Genomic DNA, 22,376 nt, shown 5'->3' on the forward strand with positions numbered 1-22,376 from the left:
CTTCCAAAGATAAGGAGCCCAAAACAGCACAAAATACTCCAAGTGTATATAACACAAACATTCAGTTCAGCCTTCACTAATCCGGCACCATTGGGACCTGAGGAGTGCCCGATTAATGAAAATGTCAAATTACAGAAGGATCACATTAAGCAATAGCTAACTGTCTCATCATACCTTTAAAATGTCAAGTATATCAGTACAAGTTAGATAATAATGAAACATATTAAATGAGTAGCAAGTGAAATTTTAATAAAGTAATATACTGTACAGGCACAGATAAAATAAAGGGTACAGGTAAATGTACAGGAATTAACTTGTACAGGAAAGTTGAGCACTTCTGCTAAAGTGAGATATTTAACATACCTTCAGGCAAAGTTACATGTCTGCAAGTGTGGGGTTGTCAGGATCATCAATATCTTCATCTTGAAAAATGGGTGACGCATCAGGAACTGGTGCTGAAACTGGCACAACATTGTACACCTGTTTGGGGCTTAAGTTTTCATCGGAGACTAACTTGGTGATCTCATCAACAAACTCTGCTACTGCTTCCTTGTCTGCTGAATGTTTTTGACCACACAGTGCATGGTACTGTAAGCCATGACACTGCTTGAATTGATGAAGCCAGCCTTCACTACAGTCACACTCATAATCTAGTCCTAGTTCCTCATGAAACACTTTTGCTTGTTCCTTCATATCTCCAGATAGTTCAACACCTTTACTTACACGAAGATTAAACCACGTTATCAGCATTTTATCTAGTTCCGAACTTCTTCCATCTTTCATTGTTTTTCTTACGCACATCTGTTTCTTTGAGCCACTATCAGCAAAAAACTGCAGCAGTTTTTTTTCTGTTTCTTTATATCGTATACTGTGGAATATAGGCATCCATTAGTCTGGATGGATGGAGCATGGATTTGCGCCTTGAAAAGTTTCCAGAGCGCAGGCCTGGGCAGGGTTATATGGGAGACCGGCAGTTGCTCATGCTGCAAGTCTACCCTCTCCATGTCACCGATGTTGTCCAAGGGAAGGGCAAAGCTACAGCTTGGCACCAGTATCATCGCACAGCAATGTGTGGTTATGAGCCTTACTTTAGGACACAACACGCTGCCTTAGCTGAGGCTTGAACTAGTGACTTTCAGATCACTAGACCAATGCCTTAACCACTTAGCCATGCTCCCCGATGCCAACACTCATCAAACCCCACACTATAGAAGAATCAATGTTGTAACACTCACACAAGCTTTTCACCGATACACCACTGTCCAGTTTTTTCAAGAGTTCAACCTTATAATAATAGGGCCCCTGCCCCTCCCTCTTCAGTCCTGACGAAGGGTCTCGGCCCGAAACATTGACTGCTCGTTTCCAGGAATGCTGCCCGACCTGCTGAGTTCCTCCAGCTTGTTGTACATGTTCCTTTGACCCCAGCATCTGCAGTGTACTTTGTGTCAACCTTATCTTTAATGGATAATGTGCAGTGTTTTTGCTTCACAGCATGAGGTGAATTTCCTTTACTCACAGGGGCTGTAATTGGGGATTAAAAAAAGAGCAAATGATATTAATAAATGCAGGAAAACAAGCAGGAATTGCCTGTCTGAGCTTACAAGAGCGCGCCAACGTGTGAACAGATCCAGTGCAACCAAAGCAATACACAGCAGATTGGTACAGTGGCCTGGGAAATTTGAAATTACAGCTGCACGGAAAATTTGAAATCAGTGGCGGATTATCGAAGGAACCGGATTACAGGTAGTCAGATTAGTGAAGGTTGACTCTAATCTTAATTATTCACTACATAAACAAAAGGAATATCTTTCTTTGAAGGCTTATAGGCAAGAGGAAAAAACATGGAAGAGTGACAGAAAGGGATACACTGGGACCATATTTCACATTAAACAACCCAAGATTTTGTGCCCATTCATTTCCCATCCACCAAAAACTAAAGACCTTATGAAGACAATGCTCCCAACACTCTACTAATGTTGCCATTATTGGATGACCATTGTTATGTCCTTTTGCACTAACCCAATAAACCATTGCCAATCTATGGAGACTGCTCAGACCCCTTCTTTTCCAGTCCTGATGAAGAGTTTCAGCCCAAAACATTAACTGTTTATTCTTTTCCATAGTTCCTCTAGCGTTGTGTGTGCTGTTTTGGATTTCCAGCATCTGCAGATTTTCTCATGTTAATATACACTGTCATATGTTTTTGCTAATAATTCTGCTTTTTCCAGAGTCAGCTGACTCCTCACCATGCAAAACCAATAACACATCAAATTTTGTAACTTCCCACATTTTTTGTATCATACCCCAAACTTCCCCTACTTGGATCTCTTTTCTAATATTATAGCACATTCTCCAATACTTTTTCTTTGCTCTTCTCACTACTTCTCCAACAATGGCCACCAATGGCTTGAGCTATTTTATAGTGCATGAAAGATAAATAGGAGTAACACAACCTAACTTTCCTAGAACCATTATTCCACATCATCATAGCTCTTTTACATTCATCCAACCACCAGGGATCAGCTCCCTTTTTATTATCTCCCAACGATCTGGGAATTGATTAATTTGATATTAAGTTATATACAGAGCCAAAAAAATATATTATTCAACTCAGTATATCCTCCAAAACCAAATTATCAGGAAATCTACTTCCACCCACAGTAACTCATCAGATACATCCCAATTTGCCTTTTTAAATTTCCATCTGGAGGTATGCAAACCTTTTCTCTGATATACATGTATTCCCATCGTATTCTGCACTGTTGTAACATTATATACTTCCCAGTTACACACACTTGCTCTATCCTCAGATACCAGCATAAGGTCTATAACGGAAAGTGTTATTCAATGTATTTATTCTTGTACTCCTACCATCATTCAAATGCATCAAACACTTTTCTTTCAGAAAGTCTTCCACCAATGTTCCATTCTACAGCCCCACTTAATATAATGAACATTAAAATTCCCACATTATATGAGATTACTTTTCCCATTTCTACCCACACCTTCCAATAAATCAGGTTATAAACACTTACTATCTGTACTTCATCATTCTTCCCCAAATTTCAATCACAGTTGACTCATAAATAACTCCAATTTCCATCCCTTTATGTGATCCAGCAAACCAACATCAGCCAAAAATGGCCCATTAGGAAGACCAACACAAGAAGATCTGCAGATGCTGGAAATCCAAAGCAACACACACAAAATCTTGACAAATTATGTCCTGCTGAAGTATCTCATCCCAAAACGCCAACTATTCTCAATCCAAAATTTACTCTCTTCCATTGATGCTGCCACGCTTGCTGAGTTCCTCCAGCATTTATGTGTGTTCCAATAGGAAGAAACATAATAATCCTTTTTGACTGAGTTCAACAGGGAGATGTAATTTTATAGCTTGATCTCTTTGTGAGGTGAAATTCATTAAAATATGATGCAAATGGAAAGCAAATAGGACAAGAACAAGGGAGTCTAGTCAATTGATGCGTGCAGTCATGACTAGTCATTTGGAAAACACTGCAGACGCTGGAACATGCTACCTAAAGAACTGGTGAAGCCAGCTACTCTTGCATCATTTAAGAAACATCTGGACAGTACTGGAATTGCCAAGGCATAGTAAGCTATAAATAAAGTGCTGGATAATGAGATTAATAGGGCAGGGCTTCAGATTTCTGGATCATTGGGACCTCTTTTGGGGTAGGAGTGACCTGTACAAAAAGGATGGGTTGCACTTGAATCCCAGGGGGACCAATATCCTGGCAGGGTGGTTTGCTAAGGCTACTAGAGAGAGTTTAAACTTGAATCACTGGGGGTGGGAACCAAACTGAAGAGACAGAGAAAGAGGCAGCTGACTCACAAATCAAGAAAATTTGTAGACAGTGTGAGAGGGAGGATAGGCAGGTGATAGAGAAGGGATACACTCAGACTGATGATTTGAGATGTGTCTATTTTAATGCAAGGAGTACTATGAACAAAGTGGATGAGTTTAGAGTGTGGATCAGTACTTGGAGCTATGATGTTGTGGCCATTACAGAGAAATGGATGGTTCAGGGGCAGGAATGGCTAATTAGAGTGCCAGGCTTTGGATGTTTCAGAAACGACAGGGAGGGAGGCAAAAGAGGTGGGGGCGTGGCACTTTTGATCAAAAATAGTGTCAGTGCTGTAGAAAAGGACGAAATCATGGAGGGATTATCTACTGAGTTTCTGTGGGTTGAAACTAGGAACAGGAAGGGGTCAATAACTCTACTTGGCATTTTTATAGACCACCCAATAGTAACAGGGACATCGAGGAGCAGATAGGGAGACAGATTCTGGAAAGATGCATTAATAACTGGGCTGTCGTGATGGGAGATTTTAATTTCCCCAATGTTGATTGACATCTGCCTAGAGCACGGTGATTAGATGGGATGGAGTTTGTTGGGTGTGTTCAGGAAGGTTTCCTGACACAAAATGTAGATAAGCCTACAAGAGGAGAGGCTGTACTTGATCTGGTATTGGGAAATGAACCTGGTCAGATGTCAGGTCTCTCAGTGGGAGAGCTTAAGAATAAAATTAAGAGAGCCAGAAGGGGCCATGAGAAGGCCATGGCAAGCAGGATTAAGGAAAACCTCAAGGAATTCTACAAGTAATTAAAAAGCAAGAGGATAAGACGTGTGAGAACAGGGCCAAATAAGTGTGACAGTGGAAAAGTGTGTATGGAACCAGAGGAGATAGCGGAGGTACTTAATGAATAGTTTGCTTCAGTATTCACTACAGAAAAGGACCTTGGCAATTGTAGGGATGACTTACAGTGGACTGAAAAACTTGAGCATATAGACATTAAGAAGGAGGATGTGCTGGAGCTTTTGGAAGGCATCAACTTGGATAAGTCACCGGGCCTGGATGAGACATACCCCATTCTGCTGTGGGAGGTGAGGGAGGAGATTGCTGAGCCTCTGGCAATGATCTTTGCATCATCAATGGGGACAGGAGAGGTCCAGAGGATTGGAGGGTTGCAGATGTTGTTCCCTTTTTTAAAAAAGGGAGTAGAGATAGCCCAGGAAATTATAGACCAGTGAGTCTTACTTCAGTGGTTGGTACACTGATGGAGAAGACCCTGAGAGGCAGAATTTATGAACATTTGGAGAGGTATAATATGATTAGGAATAGTCAGCATGGCTTTGTCAAAGGCAGGTTATGCCTTACGAGTCTGATTGAATTTTTTGAGGATGTGACTAAACACATTGATGAAGGTAGAGCTGTAGATGTAGTGTATATAGATTTCAGCAAGGTATTTGATAAGATACTCCATGCAAGGCTTATTGAGAAAGTAAGGAGGCATGGAATCCAAGGGGACCTTGCTTTGTGAATCCAGAACTGGCTTGCCCACAGAAGGCAAAGAGTGGTTGTAGTCGGGTCATATTCTGCATGGTGGTCGGTGACCAGTGGTGTGCTTCAGGGATCTGTTCTGGGACCCTTACTCTTTGTGATTTATATAAATGACCTGGATGAGGAAGTGGAGGAATGGGTTAGTAAATTTGCTGATGACACAAAGGTTGGGGGTGTTGTGGATAGTGTGGAGAGCTGTCAGAGGTTACAGCGGGACTTTGATAGGATGCAAAAATGGGCTGAGAAGTAGCAGATGGAGTTCAACCCAGATAAGTGTGAGGTGGTTCATTTTGGTAGGTCAAATATGACAGCAGGATATAGTATTACTGATAAGACTCTTGGCAGTGTGGAGGATCAGAGGGATCTTGGGGTCTGAGACCATAGGACACTCAAGGCTGCATCGCAGGTTGACTCTGTAGTTAAGAAAGCATATGGTGCATTGGCTTTCATCAACCGTGGGATTGTGTTCAAGAGCCGAGAGGTAATGTTACAGCTGTATGGGACCCTAGTCAGATCCCACTTGGAGTACTGTGCTCAATTCTGGTTGCCTCACTATAGGAAGGATGTGGAAGCCATAGAAAGGGTGCAGAGCAGAGTTACAAGGATGTTGCCTGGATTGGGGAGCATGCTTTATGAGAACAGGTTGAGTGACTTTTATCCTTGGAGCGACGGAGGATGAGAGGCGACCTGATAGAGGTGTATAAGATGATGAGAGGCATTGATCGCGTAGATAGTCAGAGGCTTTTTCCCAGGGCTGAAATGACTAACACGAGAGGGCACAGTTTTAAGGTGCTTGGAAGTAGGCACAGAGGGGATGTCAGGGGTAAATTGTTTACGCAGAGAGTAGTGAGTGTGTGGAATGGGCTGCCTGCGGCGGTGGTGCAGGCAGATAAGATAGGGTCTTTTAAGGGACTCCTGTATAGGTACACGGAGCTTAGAAAAATGGAGGGCTATGGGTAACTCTATGTAAATTCTAAAGTAAGTACTTGTTCAGCACAGCATTGTGGGCCGAAGGGCCTGTATTTTGTTGTAGGGTTTCTATGTTTCTAGTGCAGACAGCTAACATGTTGATTACTGCGAACATGGAAAACTGAAAGACTGTAACTCGAACTCTAATTTTAAATCAAGCACAGTTAATTTACTATTCATAACAAAGTAATCGGATTTATTTACATTTGGATTTTTCACAAGATTGTATCCTCTCACATTAAACATTCCATCATGACATGATCACTCTTAATTAGAGAATTCCTCATAATTGGATCACAAACAAATTCTATCTCTTTACTTGAAAAGGTTTAAAATTGCCCATTCTGCAGCTGTTTCCCTGGCAGACTACTCCAGAAAACTGCTCTCACTTCAATTAATTTATATTCATTCACTTGCTTGGTGCGCCTTCCTGTGTTCACATGGTGCAAGAACAAACTTGACCAAGACTACTCAGGGACTTGGACTATATATTTTTCACTATCTTTGTGACTGTATGTTTTCTTATATTGTAACCATATGTTACTATGTGCAATGTGCTGTTTTACACCTTAACTCAGAAAGGAACACTGGTTTGTTTGGCAATATTCAGCTATGATTGAATGGTAATTAATTAAACTTGAAACTTATATTCCAAGTTACTTTTACCCAGTGGATTTGCTTAGCAGTGATTACTATTCCATATTACCACATCTTATTAATTCACAAAATAGCATGCTCTTTTTATTGCTTGATTAAATGACCCCAGCCCAGCTCCTCTCTCTACCACAATCTATTCTCATGAGTTCATGTGAATGCAAAGCTTCAACAAACAGGGTCTTAACAAAAGGGTTAGAACTTGGGTTAGTATCAGAGGAAGCATTCAAGTGAAGGAAAAATCTTGTGTTGAAATGGTCAATAGGATCACAGTTATTTGATTAAATGTGCTCCCAAAAAAAGTACAGGAGTTCTGGATATGGAAATCCTATTCATTACCCTCACAAAACTCCAGCCCACAACCTAATATTGAAACCATCAGACTCAATTTTCCCCACCCTGAGACATCACACAGACCCCAACAGTGTTGAAATAAAAGGCCTTTGTTTGTGCTCAGAGGTGCAAAGCTCATTCTATCTCATGCAGTTTTCTGGTGCCCCCGATAATGAAGCTTCTCGGTTTGGAATTCGCGGACCAAACCGAACAGTACCCATCACTGCTTTAATGCAGATGTTGAGACACCTTGTCAATTCTTCCCAAATTGTTGTTATTCCCTCTGGCTATTTATTAATCCATTTCAAGTCCCTTTCACCTACACCATCCCACTGGTTTTCATGTCCCTCTGGTAAACAACCCCAGTATCACTGTCTATTGACACTTACCCAAGTTGCATTCCATTTGGTAAGACCTCAGTCTGTTTTGTTTCACCATGCCTCCATGTGTACCCATTCTCATTGTTCCTTTAGCCAACACTTTTACAAACTGTGGCCTAGCAGATTCAGAGTGCCCCAATGCACATGCAAGTTGGCCAGATTGGGTGCGGGGAGAAGAGCAGATGATGGAGCCTCAGTTTAGATGTTGTTGTTCTGAGTTAGGTTGAGATGAGACATGGGTGATGAATTTAATGCTGTGAGATGAATTTCCTTCTCCTGTGTTTTGTATGTCAGAAACCTTAAGTGTTCACACTGTGCTGAAGGCATTAGTTTTCAGTTCCCAAGGCTGGCGCCCTCTCAAGCCTTTTTTTTTGCCTCTTTTGCAATGGTTACTCTGGTCCTTTACTAAATTGTCCTGAAACTGAAACAAATTCCTTAGCATCAGCAGTGTCTGGACTGCTGTGATTGGAATTCCACGAACAGCAAGGTGTGCGATTTAATTGGAAACAGTGCATCAATGTTAGTTGAAGGAGAATGGCGGTGGAACCAACAGAGTTTATGGTCAAGGTCAGGTCTCAGCAGAGTCATTGTGGGAGGGAGAGGGGATTGGCATCTTGCGTCAGAGACCAGAAACCAGCAGAATCGACTTCTGCGAGTAGCAGCTCAGAATCTGAGACACAAGTGAGGCCGATTCCACAGTCAAAGGCTGAATCTCAGCTAATATGGTTTAAGAAGCAAGCTGAAGACCAAGGGGAGCAGGTGAGGGGTCACTGTAGGCTGGATAGCAGTGAAGTACAAAGATAAATAATTCACATGCCCTGGTTCAGTTCTGAGGTGATAAAAACCCAGATATCCCAAGAGCATCCAAAGGTGAACTTTCCTGGTTAAACAGAACCCAGATTTCCATTCCCAATCATACCCCAACAGCATCAAAAAGGGTATTGCATTTTAAATGATGCCATCAAAAGTTCCTTTATATGAAATTCATTGTGGGTACGACAAGGGTAATTCATGACCGAAATTACCAGTCAATTGTTCTCCATTTTGTGTTAGAGCAGTCCCACCTAATGCTGAAAGGAAACATTTTATTAGCAACACTAACATATGTGGGGCGAAATCTGACCACCTTTTGTATAGCAAATCAATTTTTGTACAAAGTGCTGTGCAGGAAGCAGAATTTGTAACATATATCATAGCAACTTCTCCCAATGAAGGCAAGTTCATCAGAAAAATGCGATGAATGATTAGGCATAATATGATTAAGAATAGTCAGCACGGCTTTATGGAAGGCAGGTCGTGCCTTATGAGCCTGGTTGAATTTTTTTAAGGATGTGACTAAACACATTGCTTCAGTAAGGCATTTGACAAGGTACCTGTGTAAGGCTTATTGAGAAAGTAAGGAGGCATGGGATCCAAGGGGACATTGTTTTATGGATCCAGAACTGGCTTGCCCACAGAAGGCAAAGAGTGGTTGTAGATGGGTCATATTCTGCACGAAGGTCGATCACCAGTGGTGTGCCTCAGGGATCTGTTCTGGGACTCTTACTCTTCGTGACTTTTATAAATGACCTGGATGAAGAAGTGGAGGGATGGGTTAGTAAATTTGCTGATGACACAAAGGTTAGAGGTGTTGTGGATAGTGTGGAGGGCTGTCAGAGGTTACAGTGGGACTTTGATAGGATGCAAAAATGGGCTGAGAAGTGGCAGATGGAGTTCAACACAGATAAGTGTGAGGTGGTTCATTTTGGTAGGTCAAATATGATGGCAGAATATAGTATTAATGGTAAGACTCTTGGAGTGTGGAGGATCAAAGGGATCTTACGGTCCGAGTCCATAGGACACTCAAAGCTGCTGCGCAGGTTGACTCTGTGTTTAAGAAAGCATACGGTGCATTGGCCTTCACCAAGTTTAGGAGCCGAGAGGTAATGTTGGACCCCACTTGGAGTACTGTGCTCAGTTCTGGTCACCTCTCTATAGAAAGGATGTGGAAAGGGTGCAGAGATTGACAAGGATATTGCCTGCATTGGGGAGCATGCCTTATGAGAATAAGCAGAGTGAACTCGGCCTCTTTTCCTTGGAGCGATGGAGGATGAGATGTAACCTAATAGAGGTGTATAAGATGATGAGAGGCATTGATCAGGTGGATAGTCAGAGGCTTTTTCCCAGGGCGGAAATGGCTAGGATGAGAGGGCACAGTTTTAAAGTGGTTGGACATAGGTACAGAGGAGATATCAGGGGTAAGTTTTTTTTTACACAAATAGTGGTTAGTGCATGGAATGGGCTGCCAGCGACAGTGGTGGAGGTGGATACAATAGGGTCTTTTAAGAGACTTCTGGCAGGTTAATGGAGCTCAGAAAAATAGAGGGCTATGGATAAGCCTAGGTAAATTCTCAGGTAAGGACATGTTCAGCACAGCTTTGTGGGCCGAAGAACCTGTATTGTGCTGTAGGTTTTCTATGTTTCTATGAATGAATGATTGTGGACAAGTTCAATCTCAGTCACTGACTGCAGTAACAAGGGCATGTTTTATCATCTGGGTGGAATCATGTCACAATTCTATGGATTTTTAATTAGCACTCTTACGTTCTTCTTTCCATGCCTATCTCAATCCTTCTAATTACCCCCAACAGTTTCAACATGAGCCTTTTTATGTTATTGTCAGGTTATTTTTTAAGCAATTTTGCCTGAAATTTGGAAAAACTTTTAAAAAGTGGGACGAGCACCTTTGACTTTCTCAGCTCTTCTGTTACTCAATAAGATCATGGCTAATTTGTTATGTCAAGTCCACTTTCTCATCCAGCTCACATACAGTATCTTCTGATAAATTTATGTCCAAAAATTTATAAACTGCAGGATGGGATATGCACAATTGAATATCCACAGCCATCTATGGTGGAGACCGTTAAAGATTCACAAAGGTGCAAGGAAATTTCTCCTTGGCTCAGTCATAAATGGAAGATCAGGAAACAGCCTACTCACATATTTCCTTAAATATAGAGACCAATATTGCTCAGTTCGTCAGATGTGACCTCATTACCAACACATAAAGCATTAACTCTCTCTAGTATGACAAAATCCTGATCTCTCAATTGACCTTGTCGTGACCTTTGCACCATATTTGTCTACCTGCATTGCTCTTCCTCTGTAACTGTGACACTATATTCTGCATTGTTATTGCTTACTGCTTTGTACTATAAATTGAATGATCTAGTTGGATGGCACACAAACAAAACTTCTCACCGTATCTCAGTACATGTGACAATAATAAACCAATTACCAGTTTTGTATTCAATTCACCTAGCCACTGAATGCTTTTGTTTCTTGCTAGCAGAATTATGCACAAAGACACGATTTTCCATTAAAAGCTTCCACATGCCATGTTGCTACTTCTAAGAGTGTAATTTGTTAAAGCTTAAGATTTGCAGTAATTAATGCACTGTTAGTCTGTGCAAAAGAGATGCTTTACCTTGGGTGATTGTGGATTTTAATTATTAAATTTAAACTGAGTAGCAATGAACAAGAGCACATAGACACTTCACACTGTTATTGTCAAACAAAAGAGGATAACTTCACTCAACTTCACTTGCCCCAACATTGAAATGTACCCACAACCAATGGACTCAATTTCAAGGATGCTTCATCTCATGTTCGCAATATTGATTGCTTATTAATTGATATTATTGTTTCTTTTTTTTGCATTTGCAGTTTGCTGTCTTCTACACTCTGGTTGAACACCCTAGTTGGGTGGTCTTTCATTGATTCTCTTGCAGTTACTATTCTATAGATCTGTTGAGTATGCTCACAAGAAAATGAATCTCCGGGTTGTATATGGTGACATACATGTACTGTTTTAATAAAAATTTACTTTGAACTTTGAAATAAAGAGAGCTTCTGTGTGACAACCACTGATGGACAATCACACCTGGAGACGGGCAACTAGTCTTAAGCAAGCTGTACTCCAGTGAGTTCTCTGACTTTATGTCCTCTTTCATTTCAATCAATTTCCCACATCATGTTATCTTTCTTCTGTCAGCATTTTCTTTAGCGTTTATAATTTTCTTTGCATCCGAACAATTTCTTTATTTTGAAATCTTTATTTTCTTCCAGGGAAAGCAACATAGTGCCCTGGTAATCTCAAAAGTTTCCTCTAACCTTAATACATTTTTACAGATAGGTCTGCCAAACGCTGCTGCTTTCCGGTTCTGCAGTGAGTTGACTGTGGAACAGCCACTGCATGGTGACTGCCAACTGCCCTCACTGCTCTGGTGTGTCACACAAACTTGAAGTTGAAAATTGGTGTTTGATTACAATTGAGGGTGAAATGAAATAAACAATATACATCTTTCGATATTGGAAAATTTGTATCTTACTTTTGTCATACATCATAAAATTTCAGATTCTAAATTATTTAAGTATTACTGGACTGAACGATATTTTTATATGTAGTTGGACAATACACCTGGAAAAAGTGTTTGATTGGTGCCCCACTTCCAGCAACAGTTTATTTCTTAGCAGAATTCATAAAATTCCAGACTTGTGCTCCATATGCAACTGAGAAAGTGTGTTCTATATCCTCCTTTTCCCAGTGAGCATAGGACCTTCCCCGTGCTACATATGGGATTGGGTAGAACCATTCTGTGATCCATAAAGAGATGCCATTGCATTCTCTTCCAGTGAAGGTAGCTGGATCATCAACGTTGCACCATTTCTTCAGAAAATGAGTAATCAGACAAGGACCTTGTTGACCTGAATCCCTCCAGTATAATTGGTCACAAAATCTTCCAAGCATGCCCAATAAAACTAATTATGACTGTTATAAGATCCCAATGCCGCATTATTGAAATTTCCTCCTCCTTCTAGACAGACAAAGTTGGCAAATGGTAGAGACTTCAATGGTATAATGTCAGTATCCAGGTAGATGCCCCCATATTTCCAGAGCAATGCTAATCTGCAGCCATCAGCAAGTACCTGGGTCCAAAACCTTTCCTTCTCTAGATTTACCTGTGGTAGAATAGACAAAGTTTAATTCATTATCTTAATTTCAATTTTTTTCTAATTTTCCATGTTCTAGTCACTGTGTCTCCTCCAAGAGTGAAGGACAGTTCATCCAGAGAACCCTGCTTGTAGTGGTTACAGTCATCACACAAAGGCGCTACAACCAGTATTCTAAGGGAGCATGTGAAATGTTCACTCCACACAACCCCACACTGCAGAATGTGCACTTTGCTTCCACAGAACTATGTCAAACACCCTCAGACTAGTCCCTCAATCCTTGTTAATCTGGTAGCTCCTGTGGGAGCTACCAGGGGCTGCCAGATAGGAAACAACTGTGAACACACTTCTACCAGATGTGATGTAGAGTAAGGATACATCGGGAAAAGTATGTAGAGATGGAAAATCTCCTATAGGCACTCTTGCTGCTTGTAGTGACTTCTCTTCCTAAAGTGTCAATGTCATACAGCAAAGAAACGAGCCACCTAGCCCACCACATCCTTATTAACTATTATGTTCATATCTACATTAGTCACATTTTCTAACATTTAGTCTGTTATGTCTAGGTACATGTTAAATACTGTTCACACATGGTTTAATTCTGACTTCAACCACATTCTGAGTGAAAAAAAAATCCTTTCTCAGATCCACACTAAACCTCCCCTAATTTGTATATGAGTGCAGAATGAAATGGGTTAGAGAAGGATTAGTGTAAACCAGCCCTTCAGATAGCTGATGCAGTCAACGTGGCCTGAAGGAATTGCTTGCATGTTAACTCTCTCTATGACTCTATGGGCACTGTCACTGCAATGCTTTGCCTGGGATTTCCCAGTCATTATCTGAAAGGCTTCTCCTGAGAAATTCTTGGCAGTGAGACTGACAGCCCCTCCAGAGAATACCTCATTTCATTGCCACCTGCTGGCATATTCCTTTTGTGCACCTGGCCTTTCACATTCTCCCCAACTGCCTGCACCTACCATCACATTTGAGCCTTCCCTGCTTGCTTCTGCCACATCATCCAGAAATAGGGAACTCCTCATTTCCCAGGCTATAGCAATCCATACGGAGCAGATGCAGAAAGGAGGGCAACATATACTTCCCAAATACAAAAAGGTTATTTAGATGCCACATCTTCATAACATTGATCAGGTGAACATTTTTCTGGTTATTACATACACATCACATACTAAAGGAGGCACGATCTCAGCAGTTTGGGTACAGCTCCATATTCCGAAGAGGGCTCAGAAGACCACAATAATGTAGTTAATCACTGCCTGACAGTCCAGAAACTCACCACCCCTTCTAAGTATGCATTACCACTTTGGCTTGATAGTGTCTGCTGGAAGAACTGCAGATTTCAAGGAATCAGTGAGAGCTGTAATGCATTGCAAACCTTGACACGTAGATTAGGAAATTCTGACTGCAAGAAGAAAAGCCGGAATAGGCTATTGTTTCCTCAGCCAATCAGTAACATTGTGATTTAACTTTCAGTCTCACTTTTCTTCATTAGCACAGTATCTATTAACTCTTCTTCTAGCAAAATATCCAGAGATCCGTCATGGCTATCCTCCCAAACATACTTCACAGCCTCTTAAGCAGAGGATTTTAAAAAAATCACCATGCTCTGAGTAAAAAAAAACTCTTTTCGGTCATGGAGCCATAGAGTCATATAATCACCATAAACACCTGTTCTCTCATTACTGATTCACCACATCAGTGCACATTAACCCTACCTGTGCCTCACATGATTTTATACACCTTTATAAGAACACTCCTCATACTCCTATGCTTCGATGAAAGAAGTGTTAACCTGTTCATCTCCCTTGGTAACTCAGTCCCTCAAGTCCCAGCATATTGGCATATCTTCTATAGTAAAACAGAAAACAAAATTCCATCTACAGCCTCACATAATCCAAAGCATAACTTTGATACTCAGTTCTCTGACTGATGAAATCCAGTATGCTAAAAGCTTTCTTCAATAGTTTACTGTGTTGCAATTTTCAGGGAAGCAGGTACTTGTACTCCCAGATCACTCTGTTCAACATCACCCCCAGGGCAGTACAATTCATTATCAACATTCTACCCTTTTTTACCTGACCAAATTGCACCATTTATCTGAACTAAACTCATTTAATTGGCCCATTTACAGAACTGATTCAGACCCCTCTGCAAATCCTGATAACCGACTTCACTGTCAAGGACACCAGTCATTTTAGTGTCAGCTGCAAATTAACTAACTATACTCTGTACATTCTTATCTATTTATTGATATAGATAACAAATAGTGATGGGCCTAAATCCCTGGAGAACACCTCTAGTCTTGGGGCTCCTGAGAAACAACTTTCCAAATCACCCAGCAGAATGGTAAACCTGTTACTTTGAGAAAGTGATTCTCTGGTTCCAGACACCTGAGCCAATGGAAGCATCATCTTTGCATCTACCATGTTAAGTCCAAGAATTTAATAGGTTCAAGGGGTTAACTCTCATTCATCTAAGCTCAAGAAAATTTGCATCGATCCTGCTTTATCTCTGCTCTAAATCATGACCTTCAACGTATTTAGAGTTTCCCGTGAAATGCACATGTACTTTGAGCATTGGTGTGCCTCAAAAGGGACCAGTGAGGATTTGGACAAATTAAAACAGCTGATGCTGATTGAGCAGTCTAAAAGCTGCATCCCTGAGGGTATGTGGACATACTTGGACGAGAAGGAGGCAGAAACTCTGTCTGCGACTGCCAAGTTATCAGACGAGTATGCCTTAACGCTCAGGGTAAAATTTCCTCCAAGTAAGAGCTACCAGAGAGGTAGTAGGGATGGTACAGAAAGCCCACCGGCTAAGTCAGAGAATAAGCCAGGGACTAGTGGAAAGGGTAAGGAGGAGGAAAAGCAGACTGGAAGGAAGTTTCCCAGCTTTACGTGTTATAATTGTGGGAAAGCTGGCCGCATAGCATCTAAGTGTCTAGCTCCAAAGAAAGAGACAGGGAAGGGAAAGGCGCCAACCCCGTCTGCCTGCATTAAGCCGGCTGAAGTGCCACTAAAGGTGGGGGGGGGGGGGGGGGAGTTCAGCTGAGTTCAGGAAGGATGTGAGAAATTTCTTTCGACCGAGTTGGTATCTGTGAAGGAGGGGTCAACCCCAGTGCCAGTGAGAATCTGGAGAGACACTGGGACTTTCAGTCCTTAATCCTAAACAGTGTGTTGGAATTCAGTGCTGAAACCAAGACCAGGACGTGGTGATAGAAGGGGTTGGAAAAGGGACCGAGGCGGTACCGTTGCATAAGGTACTTTTGAAGTGTGACTTAGTGTCCAGACCAGTCACGATCGGGGTGCGGTCTGCATTCCCGATATGTGATGTGGATGTCTTACTCGGGAATGACCTGGCGGGGGGGATGCGATCCCAACAGTTCAGCTCATGAGTAAGCCTGTAAGTGCTGAGGACCCGCCCACAGATTCAGAAGTTTATCCCACTTGCGCAGTAACCTGGAGCATGGCGAGAAGGGCTGCTGAGACAAACCCTAATTTAGCTGAGTCAAACATTGATTTAGCCGAGGTGTTTTTACTGTCCCTGTATCAGAAGGGGTTAGAGGACAGTGAAGTTAAGGAGAGTAAGGGAGTCGAGGCAGATTTATCGTTGTCAAGGAAAGACTTTGTTAAGGCACAGAGCAAAGATGAGAAACAGCTGTGGCAGCTGGAAGGTCCAGTGTTGGACACTGATGATTTATTTAGCTTGAAAGAGCTATTTGCAGTTGAAGAACTTAAGGAGTGTGTTCCCGATAATGTAAGGGCATTCCGAGATAAAAAGGATGCTGCTACCTTGGGGGAATCTGCTGGGTTAGCAGACGAGGTTGTTTTAACCCGCAAGGTTGAGTTTACTCCGGATGGGAGTTGCCCAGAGAGTAGCTGGGAGGTTCAGGGGAACTTGGAATTTGAAACTGGAACTGGTATTGAAAGCCTAGAAGAGGCAGATGTCCCATTTGCCTGTGTTCAGGTTGTTGAGGTACTTGTGGATTCACAGGGTACTGAACCTTGTGTTGAGACTCAGGAAAGGTCTGAGGTGTCTGACTGGGTTAAAAAGGAATGCAGTCCTTTTATGTCAGATAGACTTGGTTCAGTGAGTAAGGGGTTAACCCTGGTGCCAGTAGAAAGTGAGGATTCTCAGTCACTTGTGTTAGACGGTGTTCTAAAAGTTAGTGATGAGATGAAAGCTGGTGATGTGAAAATTATTGAAGATAAAGAGAAAAGTGTTACTGGACTTTTGAATAAGGTAAATTTAAAGTCTGGATTGGTTTTAGAAGCATTGACCATGATGAAGGGATGGTGGGTAAGTAGCTGTTACAGTTTGTTTTGAAATTTAAAGATAAGCAACTTAGTGATGTTGTTCAAGTATGTGATTTGGAGAGGCAAAACTTGAAGTGTTGTTTTGACCAAGAGGGATCACCTGCTGGTGTTAAACTGGAAACTAATAGACTTAAAGATCTTGAAGATAAAATTAATGAGTTGTTTGGAAGTTCAGGAAATGGGCTTAGTTTGGAAAACATTGGTGATAAGCTAGCACCTGTGCAGGGGGTCTGTTAAAGCCTTATCCAAGCTGGTAAGCAAGCTGATCACGTGAGGGTTAAGAGCTCTGCTTCGAAGTGGAAAAGAGACAATGGTTGACCCAAACACCACTTTGAATAATAGGATCTGGTTCTGCAGGAATTTGACTTTTTTTTGCGACAAAGCTTGTGAGAGATAAAGACAATATCATGGTAGATTGACTGGTTGAATGTTAAGTTTAAAAGTGAAATAGAGATTAGTACTTGTATACGCTTCTGTAATGTACTACATGATAATCACACATGTATTAGTTTAAACTCTGTAATATACACCTAAATTAAAAACTATTCCACTGTGGAAAAAGAATTACTGTCACTTATTCCAGCATTACAGCATTTTGAGGTTTACATTTGTCCGGCACAGAAGCCATTGATAGTTTATACTGATCACAATCCATTGGTATTTTTGACTAACATGAAGGATAAGAATAGGCAACTGCTAAGTTGGAGTCTGATGTTACAAGAATTTGATATAAAGATACAACATGTAAAGGGGACTGATAATGTAATTGCTGATTGTTAGATTTGAAATTATATTTGTGATACTCTTTTGGTTAATGGCTACTTATGTATAATATTAGACTCTGTAATGTGCCTTACAATTGAATTTTTCCCGCCATAAAAATTTGTTTAAGGGTGGGGGTGTGATGTGTGATGAGCAAACCAGGCTGAGATGGGGTCCAGAGTTGACCTCCCGTGAACTATGCTGCTAACAAGAGGGGGGGGGGGAGGCACCCTGCTGCAGATGCTGATAATGAGAGAGAGAGAGTGATTTATTATTATGGCTTCTTCTCTAATTGTTTACTTTGCTCCAAGGACGTTTTCTTTTGCCTGCTCGTGTGGATTCCTGCTGAGAAAGCAAGGCTCTACAAGGTGATGGACAGCTGATGGATGGCTGGTACCCCATCAGGGGAGATAAAAAGGCAAGTCTGCTGAAGCACAAACAGACTCACCACAGGACACTGGAAGAGCATTATGCACCCACATGAATGTGGGGTTTGGAGGATCGATTAGGGGGAATCAATCAGAGGCTCACAGTGTGTGAAGGCAGACCAGTGGGGGCTTGTGTGTATGTCCACCCTCGCCTGAGTGACAGGCTCACCATTGAAGAACAGTCTGGCCTGGTACAGAGGGATCACAGTCAGTGACCACAATAGGACAAGAAGACAATGGAAGGTTTGCCTGCAACTGCATCATCTCTCTCTCTCTCCCTCTCTTCTCCCCCCCCCCCAATAGTACAGCAACTGCCTCGACTTAAATTAAACTGAACTGAACTCTGCACCATCATAAGACTATTCATTTACCTCTAGACTTCGATAGAGCTTGGTTTTGATTCCTATTTCCACACTTCTGTATATATCATTGCTAACCTGTTTTATATATATTTGCATTTTATAGTACTGTATTACTTAGTTTACTAATAAACACTTTTAGTTACAGTAATACCAGACTCCAACATATTATTCCATTTCTGCTGGTTTGGTAACCTGGTCACGGGGTACGTGACACTCTACTCAAACCAGATTCCAGAACTGAACTGATTACTTACCATCCCACCGTAACACTGTATCACCTAATCAGCTGAGCTGGGGAAGCTTGGGAACCTTATTTACTCACCTATATATATGCATATACTTTGCTAACCTGTTTACCTTATCTTGTTTTATATTACTTTATTCACATAGTTCCTAATAAAAGATTTTATAACAGAAGATTCAGACTCCAGGTGTGTCCATTTCTGCTGGTTCTTTTTGACCCGTTAAGGGGTATGTAACAAATTGGGGGTTTGTCTGGGATATGTGCAAATTGGGAGCTCCTCCAGAAGATGAATAAAAATTGGTGGGAGCCATTCTAAAAAATTTTGGGAGTTTGATTGATGAGTTGATTTGATTGGGGAAATTCCCTTTCAATTTGTATGAGTGGATTAACAGCAGAAACGGAGTTTGAGGTTAGTAAGTTTGTGGCAGAACCAACCCCGGAGGCGTTGGAAGATGCTAAGAGGGATGTGCTGTTGGAAATTGCTCATAAGTTAGAGGTTAAAGTGACCACTCACATGTGGAAAGCTCAGATACAGCTGTTAATAGCACAGCATTGAAGAGGAGCTGTTGGAAATGTTTGCTGAAGGTAAAGTACTTACTGAGGCTGTGGTTCAGGTTCAGGTAGCAAAACTGAAGTATGAGTATGAGTTGAAATTAAAACAGCTGGAGGCTGACGAAGCAGAAAAGCAGAGGTTACATGAGGGTAGAGAGGCAGAAAAACAAGTGTCAGGTAGGAGTAATGAGCTGGTGGTAACATTTTAATATCAGCCAAGAAATTAAGTTAGTACCACCCTTTGATGAAGCTGAAGTCGACCGCTATTTCCTACACTTCAAAAAGGTGGCCAGACTCAGAAATGGCCCCGGGATGAGTGGGCTGTCAAGTTGGAAAGTGTGTTGAAGGGTAAGGCACAGCAGGCACATTCTGCCCTGACCCTTGAACAGTCAAGGAATTAAGATACAGTGAAAGATGCAGAGCTTAAAGTCCATGAGTTGGTTCCGGAGGCATATAGACAAAAGTTCAGGGACTTGAGGAAGTCCGGGAGCCAAACTTAAGTGGAGTTTGCCCATGAAAAACAGGTGTAACTTCAATCACTGGTATACCTTGGAAGGGGTAACTGAGGGTTTGGACAGCTTGAAAGAGCTGGTTGTGATTGAAGACTTTAAGAAGTGTGTTCCCGATGATGTAAGGGCATACCAAGATGAAAAAGATGCCACTACCTTGCGGGAGTCTGCTAGGTTAGCAGACAAGGTTGTTTTAACCCACAAGGTTGAGTTTACTCAGGATGGGAGTTTCCGAGAGAGTAGCTGGGAGGATCAGGGGAACCTGGAATTTGAAACTGGGACTGGTATTGAAAGCCTAGAAGAGGCAGCTGCTTAGATTGCCTGTGTTCAGGTTGTTGAAGCACCTGTGAATTTCCAAGGTGTTGAAACTCAGTTAAGGTCTGAGGTGTCTGACTCGGTTGAAAAGGAATGCATTCTTTTTGAGCCAGATGGACTTGGTTCAGTGAATAAAGGGTTAACCTTGGTGCCAGTGGAAAGTGAGGATTCTCAGTCACTTGTGTCAGACAGTGTTCTAAAAGTTGGTGATGAGGTGAAAGCTGGTGATATGAATTTTATTGAAAGTATTGAGAAAGGTGCTGTTTCTGGATTTTTTAGTAAACTTGGGAAGTTTTGCGACCTTTGACCCTGCTTGCAGGACAATGGCCTGTTAAAGAAGTGTGTGAAACTGTTGAATTCTGTTTTCATAGTAGAAAGTAAACAGCTGCAAGGTCATGGAATTGTTTCTCACCATTGCGATGTGAAGAGAAAAGATTGTTTTGTTTTTGTGAGGCCACCTGTCTGCACGACTATGGAGACAAGTCGAGCTAAAAGTTGCAGAAACAGGACAGATGGATTATTTGGAAATTTTCATAATGTAAACATGGTCTTTGTAAGCTTAGTGATGGTACTGAGTTTGGTAAACATGAGGTTGGCACCTACCCAGGGTGAAATTTATTCAGCAGTACAGCTAACAAGCAAGCTTGTGGCTGATGACCCACGCACAGATACTGATGTGAACCTCACACATGCAATGACCTGAAGCATGTCTAAAAGGGCCGCTGACGCAGTTAGCAAAGACAGGGGTTTAATTTATGAGAATTTGTCAGAGACTTTTCTACCTTCCATGTTACATCAGGATCTTGGTAGTAAGGAGGATGAGAAAGGTTTGACCTTGTCCAGGGATGAATTTATAGTAGAACAAAGTCGAGATTCTGAAATTGCTGCATTAAAGGAGACAGCTCTCACAAAGAGGAGGTTCAGAGAGAGTCAGTAGGATATTATCTTAAGGATGGGGTGTTAGTGAGGAAGTGAGGACTGGGCCATTGAACATCAAGTTGTGGTCCTGAAAGTTTACAGGGCTGAGATTTTAAACATGTCTCATAGTATACCTTTAGGTGGACACTTTGGAGTGAGGAAGATAGTAAACAGGATTATGAAGGAATTCTACTGGTCTAATTTAAGAAAGGATGTTATGAACTTTTGCAAGTCTGTGGTAAAAGCCCTTATAAAATTTTTCACACTGGTGGGTCTACCTGAAGAAATCCAATCTGACCAGGGCAGTAACTTTACTTCGAAAACATTCGAGGGGATAATTAAAGAATTGGGAGCTAAGCACATTGTGTCTCCTTTGACCCTACTCAGAGAGCAATGGTCAAATCAGAATGTAAGTATGAGCGTGCTTAGTTACGTTTTGGAATTCAGAGACAGACTTAACAAGGCTTGTGACCTTGCAAAGCAGAATTTACAGCACTCTCAGATAAACATGAAACATGTCGGAGAAAAGGTCTTGAAGCTGTTCCCTCTCCTTACCAACCCCCTTCAAGTGAAATTTAGTGGACCATATGAAATAATTAAGAAAATTGATAATTTGAATTATGTTATTAGAACTTCTGATCGATGGAGAAAGGCTGCACAGCTCGTCCTCGTAGATAGGATCAAGGGTTATCATGACCCCGAACCTGCACCTGTGAGTACTGTTATGACAACGGAGGAGATTGTGGTGTCTGGTACTGGGATACCAGATCACTGTGATGAACTCCTTGTAGTTTCCACAAGACTCAGAAATTCTGATGTTTTGAAAAATCTTGATGGAAAGACTCAACATTTGCAGTCCAGGCAGCGAAAACAACTGAAGAGCTTAACAAGTATAAAGGTTTATTCTCTGACATTTCAAGACTGTGCACAGCTGCGATGCATGATGTAATTGTAGATGAAGTTGATCCCATTAAGCAGCACCTTACAGAATGAACCAAGACAAAAATAAAATGTTTGTACAAGAAATTGAATACATGCTAACAGCCGGCATAATTAGGCCAACCACTTCAGACTGGGCGTCACCGTGCATGATTGTCCCTACATCGGATGGGGGTATGAGATTCTGTACTGATTACAGGAAAGTTAATGCAGTAACTAAGACAGATGCTTTTCGCATCCCAAGAGTGGATGATTGTATTGATAGAGTGGGGAAGGCTAAATACTTTACAAAGATTGACCTGTAGAAAGGGTACTGGT

General features: G+C 41.6%; 1 long non-coding RNA gene and 1 pseudogene across 1 annotated transcript; both read right to left on the reverse strand.

Moving 5' to 3' along the window:
- Positions 1-228: 228 nt before the first annotated feature.
- Positions 229-9,277, reverse strand: LOC140725349 (uncharacterized). The gene is made up of 2 exons (XR_012098329.1): positions 7,713-9,277; positions 229-1,521 (listed from the first exon to the last, which is right to left on the reverse strand). It is a non-coding gene; the product is annotated as an uncharacterized lncRNA (long non-coding RNA).
- Positions 9,278-11,000: 1,723 nt separating this feature from the next.
- On the reverse strand, positions 11,001-15,139 carry LOC140724573 (alpha-1,4-N-acetylglucosaminyltransferase-like; annotated as a pseudogene).
- Positions 15,140-22,376: the final 7,237 nt, after the last annotated feature.

This window comes from Hemitrygon akajei, chromosome 3 (assembly GCF_048418815.1).
Source record: "Hemitrygon akajei chromosome 3, sHemAka1.3, whole genome shotgun sequence".
Classification (NCBI taxonomy): domain Eukaryota; kingdom Metazoa; phylum Chordata; class Chondrichthyes; order Myliobatiformes; family Dasyatidae; genus Hemitrygon; species Hemitrygon akajei.